Below are 16677 nucleotides of genomic sequence, written 5' to 3'. Positions count from 1 at the left end.
TTTGCCAGTTTAGGTTGTGAATAATCTTAGCCTGTCATTTTAGTAACACCTTTTGACCTCAGTGTTACGTGTTGCATAGCATGAAGTAAAACTAAATGAGGTGGTGGTGTCCTTATCAGTAAAATGTGCAATTACTTCAGGTGTAAGATACATTTTTCTTGCAGCATTGTAGAATCTCAGTATTTGGAGAGTTTTAGTAGGCTATGCAGTAGCTTACTTTGCAGTACTTGCAGAATTTTTTTGCCCTGCTTTTGATATTCATTAGGTCCACAGATGCCTTTTAATTCATAGGACTGAGAATTTCCTAGTAAACATTCGTGTTCTGGTGAAATGTTTCCTAATGAGACTGTGATTGTGACTTAAACTTTTATTGTAATTAGTTGTGTTGTTTTTAATTATAATTAAAGTCTATGGTAAAAAGTGAAATAGCAATTTCCTCATTGAAATATTTTAACTAAAACATTTTTGTTGAAGTGTTAAGATTGTCTTTGCATTTTCATCAGAGCTATCATGACACTTGTGGACTCTGCTATTCATATCCTGCTTTTAAATTTGTCATGTTTTTGATAAAGTGCTGCTTTTGCACAATGGTGAGAAGATGTGATGCCAATTTGCTGGAGGCTTTTCTGAGAGAGAAGCTTTTGAATGCTTCCGAATTCAACCAGGGGCTGCCTGAGCAGTTAATTGAACACAGGTCAGGACTTCAGCAGTAACACTGAAGCAACATAAAGGGTGGACTGTCAGTGACACCTTAAACTTTTTCTCCAAAGACGATATTTCTTCTTCTTCAAGGGTGTGAAGGCTTTTTAGAAATACATTTGATGAATTAGATTGTGTTTTAAAATTCATTGTTGTGTAACTGCAGCATTTGAGTAGATCCCCATCTACATCCACTATTGGGGCATAATTTGCATTCTTTTTATAATGTGAGAAGATCAAATTTATATGGAGAATAAAAGAATCCACGATACTAGATTCTCGTTCTATTGCTTTTATTCCCTTTTCATTTTTCTCATGATATTTTTAGTTTATACTAGGAAGAGATATAAAAACTTAAGAAATTATTGCAATAGTTTATTTTGGAAGATGGTGTTACAAAAAAGTTTTTGAAAGCATGTATTGTGTAGCCCACTGATAATGTCTGATGATCATACTATAGCATTTACTGTGTGCATTTTGCATTTAAAGAAAACTTTGTGAAGTAAGAAAAAAGTTTACAATTGAATTTTCTAAGTCTACTATTCCCAAACCCACAAGAAATAATTGGTACAAAAGCTTCGCTTGCTGGTATTAAATTTTCACTTACAGCTTGTTGGGTTTTCAGATTCCCTGCCATTTTTTGTATAGGTGGGTGTGATGGGTTAACCCTGGCTGAACGCCAGGTGCCCACCAAAGCCGTTCTATCACTCCCCCTCCTTCTCAGCTGGACAGGGGAGAGAAAATATAACAAAGAGCTTGTGGGTCGAGATAAGGATAGGAGAGATCACTCACCAATTACCGTCACGGGCAAAACAGACTCAGTTTGGGGAAAAATTAACTCAATTTATTACAAATCAACCAGAGTAGGGTAATGAGAAATAAAACCAAATCTCAGAACACCTTCCCTCCACCCCTCCCTTCTTCCCGGGCACAACTTCACTCCCGGATTCTCTACCAACCCCCCAGTGGCACAGGGGGACGGGGATGGGGTTTACGGTCAGTTCATCACACGTTATTTTCTGCCACTTCATCCTCCTCAGGGGGAGGACTCCTCACACTCTTCCCCTGCTCCAGCGTGGGGTCCCACCCACGGGAGACAGTCCTCCACGAACTTCTCCAACGTGGGTCCTTCCCACGGGCTGCAGTTCTTCACGAACTGCTCCAGCATGGGTCCTTTCCACGGTGTGCAGTCCTTCAGGCACAGACTGCTCCAGCGTGGGTCCCCCGCGGGGTCACAAGTCCTGCCAGAAATCCTGCTCTGTGGGCTCCTCTCTCCACAGATCCACAGGTCCTGCCAGGAACCTGCTCCAGCGCGGGATTCCCACGGGGTCACAGCCTCCTTCGGGAACCTGCTCCAGCGTGGGGTCCTCCCAGGGCTGCATGTGGATATCTGCTCCACCGTGGACCTCCATGGGCTGCAGGGGGACAGCCTGCCTCACCATGGTCTTCACCACGGGCTGCAGGGGAATCTCTGCTCCGGTGCCTGGAGCATCTCCTCCCCCTCCTTCTTCACTGACCTTGGTGTCCGCAGGGTTGTTTCTCTTACATGTTCTCACTCCTCTCTCCGGCTGCCGAATACCGTCTGTCCCAACTTTTTTTTCCTTCTTAAAAATGTTATCACAGAGGCGTTACCACTATCGCTGATTGGCTCGGCCTTGGCCGGCGGCGGGTCCGTCTTAGAGCCGGCTGGTATGGGCTCTCTCGAACACAGGGAAGCTTCCAGCAGCTTCTCACAGAAGCCACCCCTGTAACCCCCCCCCCCCGCTACCAAAACCTTGCCACACAAAACCAATACAGTGGGGCAGTCTTATTTCACTGTCAAATATAACATGAATCCTAAACTGTGCTGAGGATACACCATCTCTGTGTTTCTTCTAAAGTGCTATGAATACCAGAAAGAGAAAAGCCTCTGTGTTGGTTGCCTCCCAGCCCTGCAGAATCCCCCACTGTTGTATTCGAATTACTTGTTTACAGTTCTGCTTGCAGACTGAATTTGAGGAAACTGCTAATCCTGTTGCCAGAGCTTTGGGGGAAATTTTTTATACGATTAATTCTTTAGTAGCTGTAGTGTATAAAATCAATTTTATTCACTTTGTCATAAAAGCATGGCCATCTTTCATAGATTTTTATGGTCCCCCCCTAACCTATACTTGGCCAAAACGGGATACTCAGTTTTACTTTGTGTTTTCTGTTAACATTTAATCGTATTGGTGTTTCCAATTTTTAATTACCCTGTGCAAAGAAGATTTTTTTGCAGTCGAGCTGTTTATTATTTTTAGTGTGTTTCCTGAGGAAATGAGACTTATGTGACTGTGCTGTTTGTCTTTAACTTTTGAGTCATATTGTCCAAATTCGGCAAAGGTGGAGGTTTCAAAGGAAGTTAATTTGCTACAAGTTTAAATACTACTACTACTACTACTACTACTACTACTACTACTACTACTACTACTGATTTGTCTCTGAGAAGAGGGATCCAGATCAATACCTATGCTGAAGTATGGGTTGTGGTCTGAGGTCAATAGTCAGCTGTTGTCTTTGGCCTGCTGGTGGATTGACCTTGGCCCCTGTAGCTTGGAAGCAGGGATAGATGGGTGGCATCTTACCCCAGACTTACTCAGGAGATGGGGCTTATGGAAAGAGAAAGGCATGGCAGAAGGGGGCACCTGCTTATTTCTGTTACTCTTGTATCGATCACAGCAGTCATTGCCAGAGAGCTGAGTCAATTCGGGGTGCTTAAAAAACATCTGACACCCCCTTGTCCCCTCTCTCCCAGCTCACCCTGCAGTTGCAGAATTGGTAGGTCCTATGCAAGGAAGCGGTTAGGAGCCCAAGGGTTTCACATGGTAGGACTGACCCTTTTGGCTACTCCTCTCATTAGATCAGATTAAGTGCAGAAAGAAGCTACTTCCTTAATCTCTATCCTTTTTTAGACTGCTCTCAAGATTCTTGTCTTTGGGTTAGTTGCATCTCATCTGAACTGACTTTTTTATGCAAGAATTCCCTTCTTTATATAATGATTTCCATATGTCTGCTGAATCGGATCTAAATTTACCATCTTTGGTTTGAACTCCATCTTAATCCCATCTGCTTTTTTGTCCTTCTTTGAAACAAGAAAGATGTGAAACGAAAGTGTTTTTCCTTGATTATGCTCTCAATACAAGTCGGTGGATAAAATCCAAAAAGGGGTTTTACTAGAGAGAGTTCGATTTTGGCTTTGTTAATTCTTTAAACAAAGAGCTGTAAATGTATTATTTCTTCTACTGTTCACAAAACTTTGATTTTGACTGGTCTGTGCGTTGATTCTATCTTTGATATAGACATATCTGTATAACATTTATTTTTATTTTAGGAGAAATAAATGCATTAAAGATGTTTTGCTTGTAGGTAGGAATGTCATATTATCTGGCCTGTATGACTTCCACGTTAAACAAAATTCAGGCTCCAGGATATTTTCTCTGAAAGGTCGTTGGAAAGGTGAGGAGCAGAGATTAAATGATATCATTTCATGTTTACATTTATTATACAGTGCAATAGTGGATTGACCTACAGGAAAATAGATCCTTACATTTGAATTCCTTCATAACTTCCTAAGTCAATTGTTAGTTCCTTCTGCTGGAGGGAATTTTGGAAAACCATGTAGAACTGGCAGCAATTTAGCTATTACCGTATTCTGGTTTTGAGGGTGTGGTGGGTTGACCCTGGCTGGATGCCAGGTGCCCACCAAAGCCACTCTGTCACTCCCCTCCTCAGCTGAGCAGGGGAGAGAAAATACAATGAAAGGCTTGTGGGTTGAAATAAGGACAGAGAGAGATCACTCACCAATTACTGTCATGGGCAAAACAGACCCAACTTGGGAAAATTAATTTATTACCAGTCAAAATCAGAGAAGGGCAATGACAAATAAACCCAAATCTTAAAATACTTTCCCCCTACCCCTCCCTTCTTCCTGCGCTTAAATTCACTCCCAAATTCTCTACCTCCTTCCCTCCAGGGGGACAGGGAATGGGGATTATGGTCAGTTCATCACATGTTGTCTCTGCTGCTCCTTCCTCCTCAGGGGGAAGACTCCTCACACTCTTCCCCTGCTTCAGCATAGGGTCCCTCCCACTGGAGACAGTCCTCCATGAACTTCTCCAACATGAGTCCTTCCCATGGGCTGCAGTTCTTCACAAACTGCTCCAGCGTGGGTCCCTTCCATGGGCTGCAGTCCTTCAGGCACAGACTACTCCAGCGTGGGTCCCCCGCGGGGTCACAAGTCCTGCCAGAAAACCTGCTCCAGCGTGGGCTCCTCTCTCTACAGGTCCGCAGATCCTGCCAGGAGCCTGCTCCAGTGTGGGCTTCCCATGGGGTCACAGCCTCCTTCAGGCACCCACCTGCTCCGGCATGGGGTCCTCCCAGGGCTGCAGGTGGATGTCTGCTCCACCGTGGACCTCCATGGGCTGCAGGGGGACAGCCTGCCTCACCATGGTCTTCACCACGGGCTGCAGGGGAATCTCTGCTCCGGCGCCTGGAGCATCTCCTCCCCCTCCTTCTTCACTGACCTGGGGGTCTGCAGGGTTGTTTCTCTCACATGTTCTCACTCCTCTCTTTGGCTGCAGTTGCTGTTGTGTAGGGATTTTTTTCCCCCTTCTTCAGTCTGTTATCCCAGAGGCACTACCACTGTAGCTGGTGGGCTCAGCCTTGGCCAGCAGCGGGTCTGTCTTGGAGCCGGCTGGCATTGGCTCTGTCAGACATAGGGGAAGATTCTGGCAGCTTCTCATAGAAGCCACCCCTGTAGCCACCCCGCTACCAAAACCTTGCCAAACAAACCCAATACATTGGGCTTTTAACTATTCATATTGTGCAACACTGCAGCAGTGTTGTTATAAGCAAGAGATTTAAAAAAAAAAAAGTTTCTGTCATAATCTCTTCTGATGTTTTATCTAATGTGTTTTAGTTTTCTGAGAGGTTTCAACTAATCTGCATGTAGTTTCTGTTGGAGAATATTGGCAGTATGCCATGTAACTACCTTTTTGATTTCCCCACCTTAACTGTCCTTTTCTGTTTCTCCACCTTTTCATAATTCTATCCATGAACTTGTTTGTGCCTAAAGTTTTCCTTAAGGCTAGTGCTGACACAACTTGTTCTATTCTTATCTGTTTCTATGGCGTTTTATCCTTTATTGCTTGGTATTTTCTTACACAATTTTCTATGGTTGTTATGGCAACAATAAATAGCAAATTTGTCAATTTTCAAGTGATATTGCTTTCAAAATTTTGCATGATGTTAAATTGCTGAGCAAGAGGTGAAATACTTTCAGCATAGTTAAGCAAATTAATGTGATTATGTTAAATTGCCTTGTAGTTTTGCAATGTTGCTTCTTCTAGGCAAGGTGTTACGCGCTGTGATGCTACTTGGGAGAGTATAAATAGAATACATTTGTGGAAGTAGGAGAAATTGTGGAATTACTGAACTATGTCTTTCCTATTGTTATTCTAATGGCCAGGATCTGGTAAATGTGACTGGCATTCTAGCAACATCATCGTCAACCAGGTTAGTAGGCATTTAGCTCGTAATTACTAGGGTTCCCTGTGCAATACAGACCGTCAGATGACGTAAGTACAGACTCCCAGAATGGAAGATATTTGGACATATTAATGTCAAAACCAACAGAATGAGGTATTTCTCTAAGATTGTGTTTAAAGCAAGAGGAGATACTGATGGAAGAAAGAGGAATGTGGTTTAAGATTGAAATGGGTGAGGACTGCAAGAAGCCAATACCTCTGTGAATGAGTGTTTAAAGTCAGAATCACTAATGAATATGGAAGCAATCAAAATTGCTTATTTTAAAAAATGAACTGATGGATGAGGTCCACTTTTTTTTTTTTATACGACATGATTATGTTACTTCTTTAAAATACCTCTTCATATAGTTGGGATTTTAAAATATTTTTAAGTCATTACTTGCATTCATTGTACCTTTCAATAGAGCCGTTGGTAAATCTGACATTCACTGTAAAAAAATAATTTGCTAAAATAAATTATTTTTTGTTTTCTCTGTGTTTGATTTTACAGCATTGTGAAATCTCATAACTTACAGAGTATTTGTAATTTCAACTGTGTGTGCATATGTGTGTGTGTGAGGTTAAGTAGGAATATTATAATGAAAACCTTACTTTTTCAGTGCTGTCAAAAAACCCAACAAAACATTGCCTTCTTCATGTCCATAGCATTCTTAAATTGTTAGTTTAACTTCTCTGATGACAGGATGCTGGGACATCTAGTCTTTGATTACACTCTCATTTCAGACCGTAAGAATGCAAGGTCTCCAGCTGTGTCAGCAGTGGTCTAAGTCTCAAAAACAGTAAGCAGAAAAAGAGGTATAATTTTTACTCCATCCAAACCTGAGCTGGCAGTTTGTTTCTTCTGGGAGAAAAGAATTGGCTAGTCAGTCCACTGCTCAATATGCGTGGTAGTTCAGCAAGGCAATCTGTATTCAAAACCGTAACAGCTTTTCAGAAGATGATGGCTTAAAGCCAAAAGCCACTTCTCTGTCACCAGTAGAATATAGCTGGAAAATCATTTCTGTTTCCAAATGAAAATACATCTCTTTCATTTGGGTGGAAAGGGGACAGACCACCAGTGCTGGGGACTCTTTAATTTATTACGTTTCTGAGGTTCTTAGGATTTGTTGCCGTATGTTAATACCAGGTTTTAAACTATTTGATACAGTGCTGTTTTCTGCTTGTGACAGGATGTAAACATTATAAAGGTACTCATGATTTCCAGCTCCCCCCCACATTCTTCTGCCACGTAAGGTGAATTTCGTTAGCATCAATTCAAGAACATTTGCTCTATATATTTATATGTCTTTCTGAGAGTCATTTTACTTCAACATTAAATCCTAATGCCCACATCCAGACATGTGCAATAACTGGATCAAGAAGTAATCCATGTGTGTTGCTAAATTCTTATTTAATATAGAAAGTCCAGGACAGATATGCAGTCTTTTTGACACTAAACCTATGTTTCCCTGCATTTGTTTGTACTCGTGCATATGCATCAGATTTGTTGGTGATGAGGGAGTTGTTCATACTCTCTCTATTTGTACAAACTCTGAAAAATGACACTTAGTATGTGACTAGTCCCATTAATTTGTACTTTGTCTCTCTCCAGTGTTATGTCTTTGAATGCAGGATACCATTCAAACCGAGGAATAGATGTTCTGTAAGCAGAAACCCCAGTGATGTATTCTAAATAAATTGCAGGAGCATTTAATAACCTCAACATTTATATTTTTGTCTTTACTTTGGAAAAGCACTACTCTGAAGATGGACAAAGCAATTGAACTGCTTTTACAACGCACTGTAGATTGAAATCAAATTTTCTTTGGCTTTTAATTATTTCTGAAAGTGCAGTTGTGAAACACATAATTTTATTTAAATATGAGCCTGTGAGCTGTATAGCAGTTGACTGCATTGAGCAAAGATTTTGTTTGAGTACTGACACCTTGCATTTGAGGAATGCATTTGTCTGGCTCACACTTTCCTTATCCTTTTTCTATGGTCTAGGAATGTGCTGGATGGATTGTTTGGCATGAGTTGGAGCTTGATGGGAGCTCTCATTATTTCCTGCCCTGGTAGTTAGGGTTGGAAATAATACAGATGATGTCCTTGGTTCTACTTCAGTTTCCAAATCATGAATACTAAATCAATTTTAAAACCTAGATTAAATTCCCAACAGTGTTTTTCTGGGGAGGGATTTAGATTTGAAGTTACAGACACTTGAACATTACAGATGTTCAAGTGCATTATGTGTAGCATTTTCATTGTTGATATACTATGCAATAATATCATTATTTTCCTTTTCTTTATGGATTTTAAGTCTAGAAAACTGAAACATAATTGAAACCTAGATAATCACTCGAGAGATGAATTGAAAAACCAGCAGAGAGGCCGGAAAGATTCTACTGAGACTTGGGTCACATCATAAGGGTTTGCAGAGCTCGTACCATTCCCTAGTTGTGGGCTATATAATTGACATAATTTACTCCAGAGACGCAGAATTGGAATAGTGAGCACTATAAATTGGAACTGGGATTAATGAACAGTGTTGGCACAAAAGCTTGCACAGTACCTGTTTGCATTGAGTAATAAATCATAACTATATCTGCAGATTATCATCTGAAGAACCTGGTTAAACAAGCTAGTGTTGTTCTGTAGTCTTGTGACAAAGCAAATGGATCAAATGCTGTAGACCTTCCTAGTAGATAATACTGTGAAAGTAAGAAAGAACTGTGCTAATTTTTGGCTTGATCACATTGATGTTTGAGTCATAGGCAAAATATTTGATAAGAAAATATTTCTTTGGCAAATGATTTTGGCAGTTCTGGACACTGAATCATTGAATCTTGTTCAATGAATAAATGGAGTTTCTAAACTAATACAGAGTAGGCATCACACTTTTCACAGGGTGGATTGTGTTTTAGAGAATGCAGTTGGATTATGGTTAAGCATACTGTTCAGTGTTGAGATAACCTGGATTTCTTGTTCATTAAGATGAGAGTGGTCTGGTTTTTTAATTTAGTATTGCTTTTAGTTGTATGTTGGTACACAGGCTTCTTGATTAATGTGTTTTGACATGAATGATCATCAATTATTATCTTGTTCTGTATTTTCCTACTTTGGCATATTTCTTAGTATATTACTTGTAGTGAGAGTAGCCTACTACATGTCTGTAAAGGAAAAGATACAGTATATTATTTAAAAGCTGCTAGCTAAGTGGTGCTATTTGATAGATGATCCATTTCTGTATTTGTTCGCTTATTTTAGGTCTAATCTAGTCTGGATTAGAAGCAAGACGGTAGCTGTCTACTAGATTTAGACCATCGTAAGGTGGATTTCATCAGGTTGGTTAAAGGTTATTTGATAGTCAGTGTTTGTTTAAGTTGTGTTTCACAAATGTGGAGCTGGTGCATTTTGACAAAAGAAAAAATCCACTTTAATGAACCAGCTGAAACTCTGCAGTATCTGATTGGTATGATTTGTAGATAAAACTTCAATAGAAGGCAGCATTAGGAAGAGTTAAGAAACTATTGTTTAACGTGTAAAGAGATTTTTAAAAAATCTGCTCAGTTCTTGAGAAAAATAAAGAGTTTTTCTAAACAATTTTAATCCGTTTTCATAACATCAAAGCTGTTATAAGCAAACGAAATCTCCAGCCCCTGTGGCTGGTAAGCTGCTGAACGTGATGCAGGAGTGGAATGGTACCTTTCTGTCGTCAGGGGACTTTGTGGGGTGTGCCGCTGCTATTGGGAGCCCAAATCTTTTAGCAAGCTGAGTTCTTTCAGTGCTTAGGAAAACTGAACCACATCAAACTAAATAGGTAGTCAAGCAGTTCTGTGAGGGGAAAAAAGGTTTGCAAAAAATGATTGAGAAAGGAATAAAGAAAATTTGAGGAACTATGGACTGAGATGCATTCTTTAAAAGCCAGCAGTGCTTCTGTTAAATCTTCAAAGTCATACAGAAAATGAAACTTGGTGCTGTCTAGCAAAGGTGCCAGTAGCCTCGGGCTGGGGGATTGCTTCTCCCCTCCCACTTGTATTGTCCCTTACTAGGAGACTGAGGTTTGAAGTTTAAGGTTTAAAATTCTTCTAGCCTCTTCCATTGCTCTTCAGGTTAAATGCTTTTCTGGGTCTGGTTTTAACTTCAACATTATCTCTGTGCATGTGCGTATCTTGTTGTCTCATAACTCGTTATTCAATGAGTTTCCATTTTTCTTTCTATTTCTAAAATAATCTTAAATTGGACTATTGAAGAAAAAGATCTTTACATGGTATCATTAAGTATTTAATGAATTTGTAGATTTTAATACAGCTTTCTTTTTAATCTCAGGACTTCTATTTCATGTTACTTATGTCTTTAACTTTACTTTTCAATATAGATTTGTGTTTACAAAATATTTTAGCAAAACTGGGAACATCTTTCATTTTTTATTTTATCTTTAAGATGTTTGGGGGTCTTAACTGAATGGTTTTATTTTTTAAAATGGCTCTCATCCTAAATAGTTTATATCTTTGTAATACAGCTTGCATTTACATGTAGATTGGTAGAATTTTACAAAAATGTAATACTATTATTTTCTGAACATTTTAAAAATGATCCTCTCATGGAAGAATCAGATGTCAAGGAGATGACTTGAGAAAACTTTTGAATATGAAAGTAACATTTGGGTTTATATAGCTGAATAATAACAGCAGTTTGCTGAAATGTGATACAGTGAACTCAAGGGCAAGGGTGAACTGCAATGTACCTGCTGATAGCTGAGCTCATTACAAAGGATAACTAAAAGCACTTGTCCTGGAGAGCTACAGATTAATAGAGATAAAATGCTGACTTTTTGATACTACTTACTTAGTACACTAGGAGCTCTAGCTAAAGAATTCATTTTCATTTTAAAGGTTTATATCTTTGCTTGATAATATTTGAAGAGGTGTTGGGGGTTTTTTTGTTTATTTGTTTTTTCTTCCCATGCTTTTTTTTCTCCAAAAGCAGAAAGGGCTGGGGGGAGGGGGGACAATCCTGTATATTTTTAGATCAGGTGTGGTAGCTGCTTTGCTATCAGTACTGTGTGGGTATATTTGCAATCAAGTTTAAATACCATGGTGAGTATCCAGATGGAGTGTTTTTCCTAAGCTTTAGATTATTTACTCTGTTGGGAGCTCCAGTAAACATTTATAGTATTCTTCAGGGCTAACTGTACCATTAAGCTTGAGATGCCTAGTATAGAAAATCATAGTATGTAAAAAACCACCAAGATCTTCTCTAAGGCATTTCAAACTGTGAATTTTTGCCTGTGATACTCTAAAAGTAATTTTTTAAAATGTCTGTGATGGATGATGCAATTCTAAAGAGAAAGTGATAGCAAATTAAACTGTCGTGGTTCAGTAGCCTCAACTGTAAGTGTGTAATATAACAATACACTCTCTGTAAATGACATAGAAAGAGGGAATGGTAGGATTTTTTCCTTCTGTACGCTTTTAAAACTAAATTTATTTATTAAACTTATCTATCACACTAAAGATTTGATCTCAAAGGTGCTTATTAATGGATGTTTACTAGCTGCCAGGTTTTTGAGATACATTGCTTGCAGTTTATTTCCCTGTGGTCAGATTCTATGTTATTTTATTTATTTTAGTGAAGATTATATACCTTGCAACTACATGAACATCAGCTGCTATAGTAGGTAAAACCAGTATAAACGATATTTGAACTGCTTAGGATAGGATAAAGCATTAATACACACTACTTGACTGGTTTTGTCAGGAACTGGGTAAAATTGCAACAGGGAAGAGTTAGCATTATTGCTAATTTTACACTGTGTTTCATGATGATTGCTTTTCCTTAAATTTCAGTTCCTGTAGTCAGGATTGCTCATTAAAGTTTTTGGCTACTAGATTTCCCCCCCCCCCCCCCCCGAACTTTTTGGCCTTTTTAATTGCAGAAATGTTTAGATTCTAGCTGCTTCTTCATGAAAAGGGAAATAAAAGGACATGTCCCTCCTCCTAAAACCCTCTAATTTTAGGAATCTAATTTTTAAGGGTAATTTAATGAAGGTGAAGGATCCAGCTCATGATTTTTTAATTTTGGGATTGGCAGTACTTAATGTGCTCAAAGGAAGGCCCTAGGCAGTATTCAACAAAGGTATGCAAATGATAGTATGCACTAACGCTATAGAAAACCCTTTTTTCCCCTTGGTGGTTTGCTATTGAAATGTAACTTTGTATGAAGCTAAGAAAAGCCTTCTAGAGCTGAAAGATGTTGATGGTAGTGACGAAGGTTTAGCTTTGTGTTGTTAAAATGATGTACAGTTTTAATGTCTGAGCAGAGAGAATTCTACTAGTGAAGATAAGAATTAATCATGGGGCATTTATATACAATTTTATCCCTAAAAAGACTTTTTAAAATTACATGAAGTTGTCCATCTTTAATTTTCTCTTAGTGCTATGTGCTTATTTTACCCCCCAAAATGTTTAAGATAACTGCAGTCCTGTGGAATGAACTTTGGCTTTTGAAAGTTTGGTTGTCGGTCCTTCTCTCTCATAAATTGTCAAAAATAATGATAGTAAATGAGGTCCTTTTTATATTTATATAACTCCATGGTTTATGTTTTGCAACAAAGAGACTTTCTCTTCAGACATCCTGAAATAAATGCTCTCACTCCATCCCCTGTCCAAGTTTGTTTTCTTGTGACTTATATACCCACTGTAGTGACAGCAGGGGTGGGGATGGCAGCACGTCAGAGCTCTGATGTTTGGCCAGTGGGTGTCTGAGACAGCTCATTGCCTGACACTGTGTATACAAGGTCAGCATGATTTGCTGTATAAGCAAACATAAAGCAATTCTCCCCCTGCTGCTGCATGGGAGCAGCTGAACAGACGACAGTAACCATGGAGTATTTCCTTGCACACAAGCCTGAGATGACTACTGCATAAGTGAGATTCACAGATTTGGGGTGTTAATTCATAGATGAGAAAAATTGATCACAAAGGCCCACCTTGTACTTCTTGGATCCTGACTCAAGTCTAACTTTTTATACTAGTAAAAAAGAGTTTGAAGTCATCAGTGGAGCTCATTCCATTAGAGAAAAGAAAACTCTGCTCAGCAGAGGGAAGGGAACAGCTGGAGAGAAAAAGTTGCTCTTACCTGAGGCCACTAACAATACAAAACAATCCAAGGCATGCACTGGTTAAATCTTAGAAAGTGCTGTAGGCAACCCACTTTTGCAATTGCCATAGAAAATTATTGTTGTTAGCTATTCTGTTGATAGTTCATATTGTAGGAATTACTAGCAGATGGGAAATTAGATGACTCAGAATACAGTATTAACAATCCATATTTTTTTAATCAAAGGCCTCTAATAAGGCATGTTGCATCTGTAAGATTCATTTAAGCAGTTGCTAGGAAGAATTTGTTTTTTCAAGTAAACACAACAAACTTGATACAGATTATTTTTTGATTGAATATCTATTTTCTTAACAATTTAAACCCTGAAAATACGTTTGCTTGTTTTTGTTGCACCAGCTTAATGGCAGTATTCCATAATTTGGTTTGATAGACTGGAGGTTTGCAATAGTAACTCATGCATTATGGAATTACTAATGAAATCTAATTTTATCATATTGAAAACATCACAGGCCTAGAGCTTTTATTTACCTCTGTTAGCTGTCAAGGGTGGATTAAGATTATAGTGTGCTACATGCACCAAAACTTTGGCTTTTGCACTCTGAAAAGTTTGGATGGCTATAGATATGTGCTGGCCAAGTTCAGCTAATGAGTTCCAGACTCCTTTCCAGACCCCTTCGCCTAAATCCATGGACCACAAGCACCAGCGAGTATCTTAGATGCGTGTCCTTCGTCCTGACTCCTGTGCTGGACACAGATGAAAGCCAGTAGTTGGGATTTGCATTGCACCCTTTGACTTGATGCCTTCTGAGAGTCCATTTTTGGTTGTACTTTATCTCCTTACTTCTCAGCTTATTGCTACAGAACTCGGGTCTGTGGGCAGAAACGCATCTATATTTTCCAAGTGCCCATTTTGGTCTGAATTTTCATCAGTATGACTTGACTAGGGTTGTGGACAAAACATGTAAGGTACAGTGTGGGTCCTCCTGCAGGCAGAAGTAGTATTGACTGCAAGTAATTATCCTTTGGTTTGCTGAAAATACTGATCCAAATGAAGCTGGTCCATCTGGGGTGCAAGAAGTTAGACCGAAAGACTAAAAAAGTAAAAATTGTTGCACTTCCCTTGCTGAAGTTGGGTTCTGGGAGATGACTGCATCAGTATGTGAGGAAAGAATTCCTTGTGTGTCACTGTTGGAAGACATGTAAAAAAAGCAATCAACATGAAACCAGTACTGACCAGAGTAAGAATGTTTTCTGCATAGGAAATATTCTTCCAATGAAATGCTAAACGGCGTTGTATTTGACCAACCTTGCATGATAACACTGGATTATTTTTTCTTCAGCTACAAAACTTGATTATGGCTTCTTAAAACCCCAGACTGATTAGCAGTGGTTCCTGCCAGCTTCACACAAGGGTAGTGCAGCTATCTCTGGAGCACTTGTAGCTCTGACCTGTGCTCTGATCACAACTGGATCACTTCGTGTCTGGAGCTGCCCCAACTTTTGGATTTTTACTGTATCCCAGCTTAATGAAGACGGTCACATTAAGAAGAGCTTGCTAATGATTCCTAATCTGTTCTGCTGCTTTTTAACTTCTACATGTAGCCTTTCCTGGAAAAGTCTCTAACCTTGTTACGAATAAGTTGAAAAATGAGCCAGGAGGAGGTAAATGATTGGTGTGCCATTTGCTAAAAGTTCAAGATAAGGTACACCAGGTTTCCAGACTGACTGGTCTCCTAAGTGTGTGGCTGGGTTGCCTTTTCCAAAGATTATAACTGAAAATTATAGTTCAGTTAAAAGGTTAATTATGCTTTGATTCTGTGCTGGTTGTTCCAGCTCAAGTTGGTGCTGCTGAAAGGATCTTTGCCACTGGAAGCTTGGGTTGATGGAGCTCCTTTCTGCATGGGTACCTTTCTTCCACCAGGATTTCCCCCTGCATCAGGGCGAGGAGAAGGCAGAGGCAAGAGCTCAGCTTGCAGCACTGGGATGCAGCTCACCCCACAAGGATGACTGTTAGCTGGTCTCTTTGTAGGCAAAGTCAATTTCCTTTGCTCTAGCAAAGCAGAGTAGAGAATTTCAGTGGGGCTTCTTTAGGTGCAACAGTGTCTTAAAAACCTGTCAGCTTGTAAATGAAATTATTCAATAATATCTGGCTCTGGAGATGGTTTTGTTTTGTTTTTTTTCTCCTTGCTTCCCTTACACATTCTAACACTCTTTAGTTATTAGGTTAACAAATATACCTTTCAGGAGAAAAGGTTTGTTTGGGTTTTTTTTCCTGTAAACACGTAATTTTTCTACTGGAACACTGAGCATGCATACTGACTCTAAAAGACTATATGTATGTGTAAAACAGATGCACATGCTTTCTGAATATTACATATTATTGTATGTAACTGATAGATTCAAGGCATTGTAAAGTGGAACTTGGAGTGTTGCTTTCCCAAACCCACGTGATTACCTGGTGATATGAAGGGTCCCAGTGAAGGCAAATGCTTTTACCAGAAACTCCATTCACTGAAGACCTCTGTCTTGGGCGGTGGCCCATCTTGACACTAATTGCTGGCTGTTGTGTGATTGTGAATGTTTGATCTCCAAAAGAACACGATTGATTCTGTTGTTTGGAGTGGCAGAAATTGAACTATCTATTGTTGTCAGACACATACTATCCTGATTACTGAACTGCTATGGTTTACAGCTTTTAAAAAGCTATCAAAATGTAATTTAAAGCCTTTTTGAATTCCTGTAGCTTGCACAGCTGAATGCCCTCCTCTCCCTTCCTATTAACACCTGTAGCCCTAGTAGTTACAACAAACTACACGGGAAATTATTTATGGCAGTTTAAATTGCAAACTGGTTGCAAGTGAAAGTAAATGAGTGCTGAGCTCTATCACTTTAAGAATTTGAATCAAAATATTTATCATGCAGGGGAATAAATTACATAGGAATAATTAAATATCCTGAGTTATTTCTGTGCATCTCATTTGATATATTTGCTGTGGCATTCAGCGTTTAGGCCTCAGGCTTCACAAGGTAATATCTATAGCACAGACAGAAGTCAAGAAAAAATATCTTGAAATTCACCAAGGAGATATATATGTCCATGGACACAGACACACAGACACACAGACACACACACACACACATCCTAGAGCCAGCTCTGGCTTTTAGATGTGCTTAAGTGGTTTTCTATAGTACATAGAGCTCTCTGACTGTTCCTGCCTAATCCAGCATCTGATGTCAGATAGATGAGACCATCATAATTCTGTTTTCAGTTTCTTAACGTCCCTGTTTTCTGTCATTTACTTCATTTGAATGT

At 39.3% G+C, this 16677-nt stretch overlaps 1 protein-coding gene across 1 annotated transcript in view; it reads left to right on the top strand.

The window, feature by feature from the left end:
• Positions 1–16677, top strand: part of STK3 (serine/threonine kinase 3) — a 146446-nt gene that overhangs the window by 122963 nt on the left and 6806 nt on the right. The window lies entirely within an intron of this gene.

This window comes from Harpia harpyja, chromosome 5, assembly GCF_026419915.1.
Source record: "Harpia harpyja isolate bHarHar1 chromosome 5, bHarHar1 primary haplotype, whole genome shotgun sequence".
NCBI classification, from domain to species: Eukaryota; Metazoa; Chordata; class Aves; order Accipitriformes; family Accipitridae; genus Harpia; species Harpia harpyja.
Note: the sequence above shows the minus strand (reverse complement) of the source record. Positions and strands in the feature narration are given on the sequence as shown.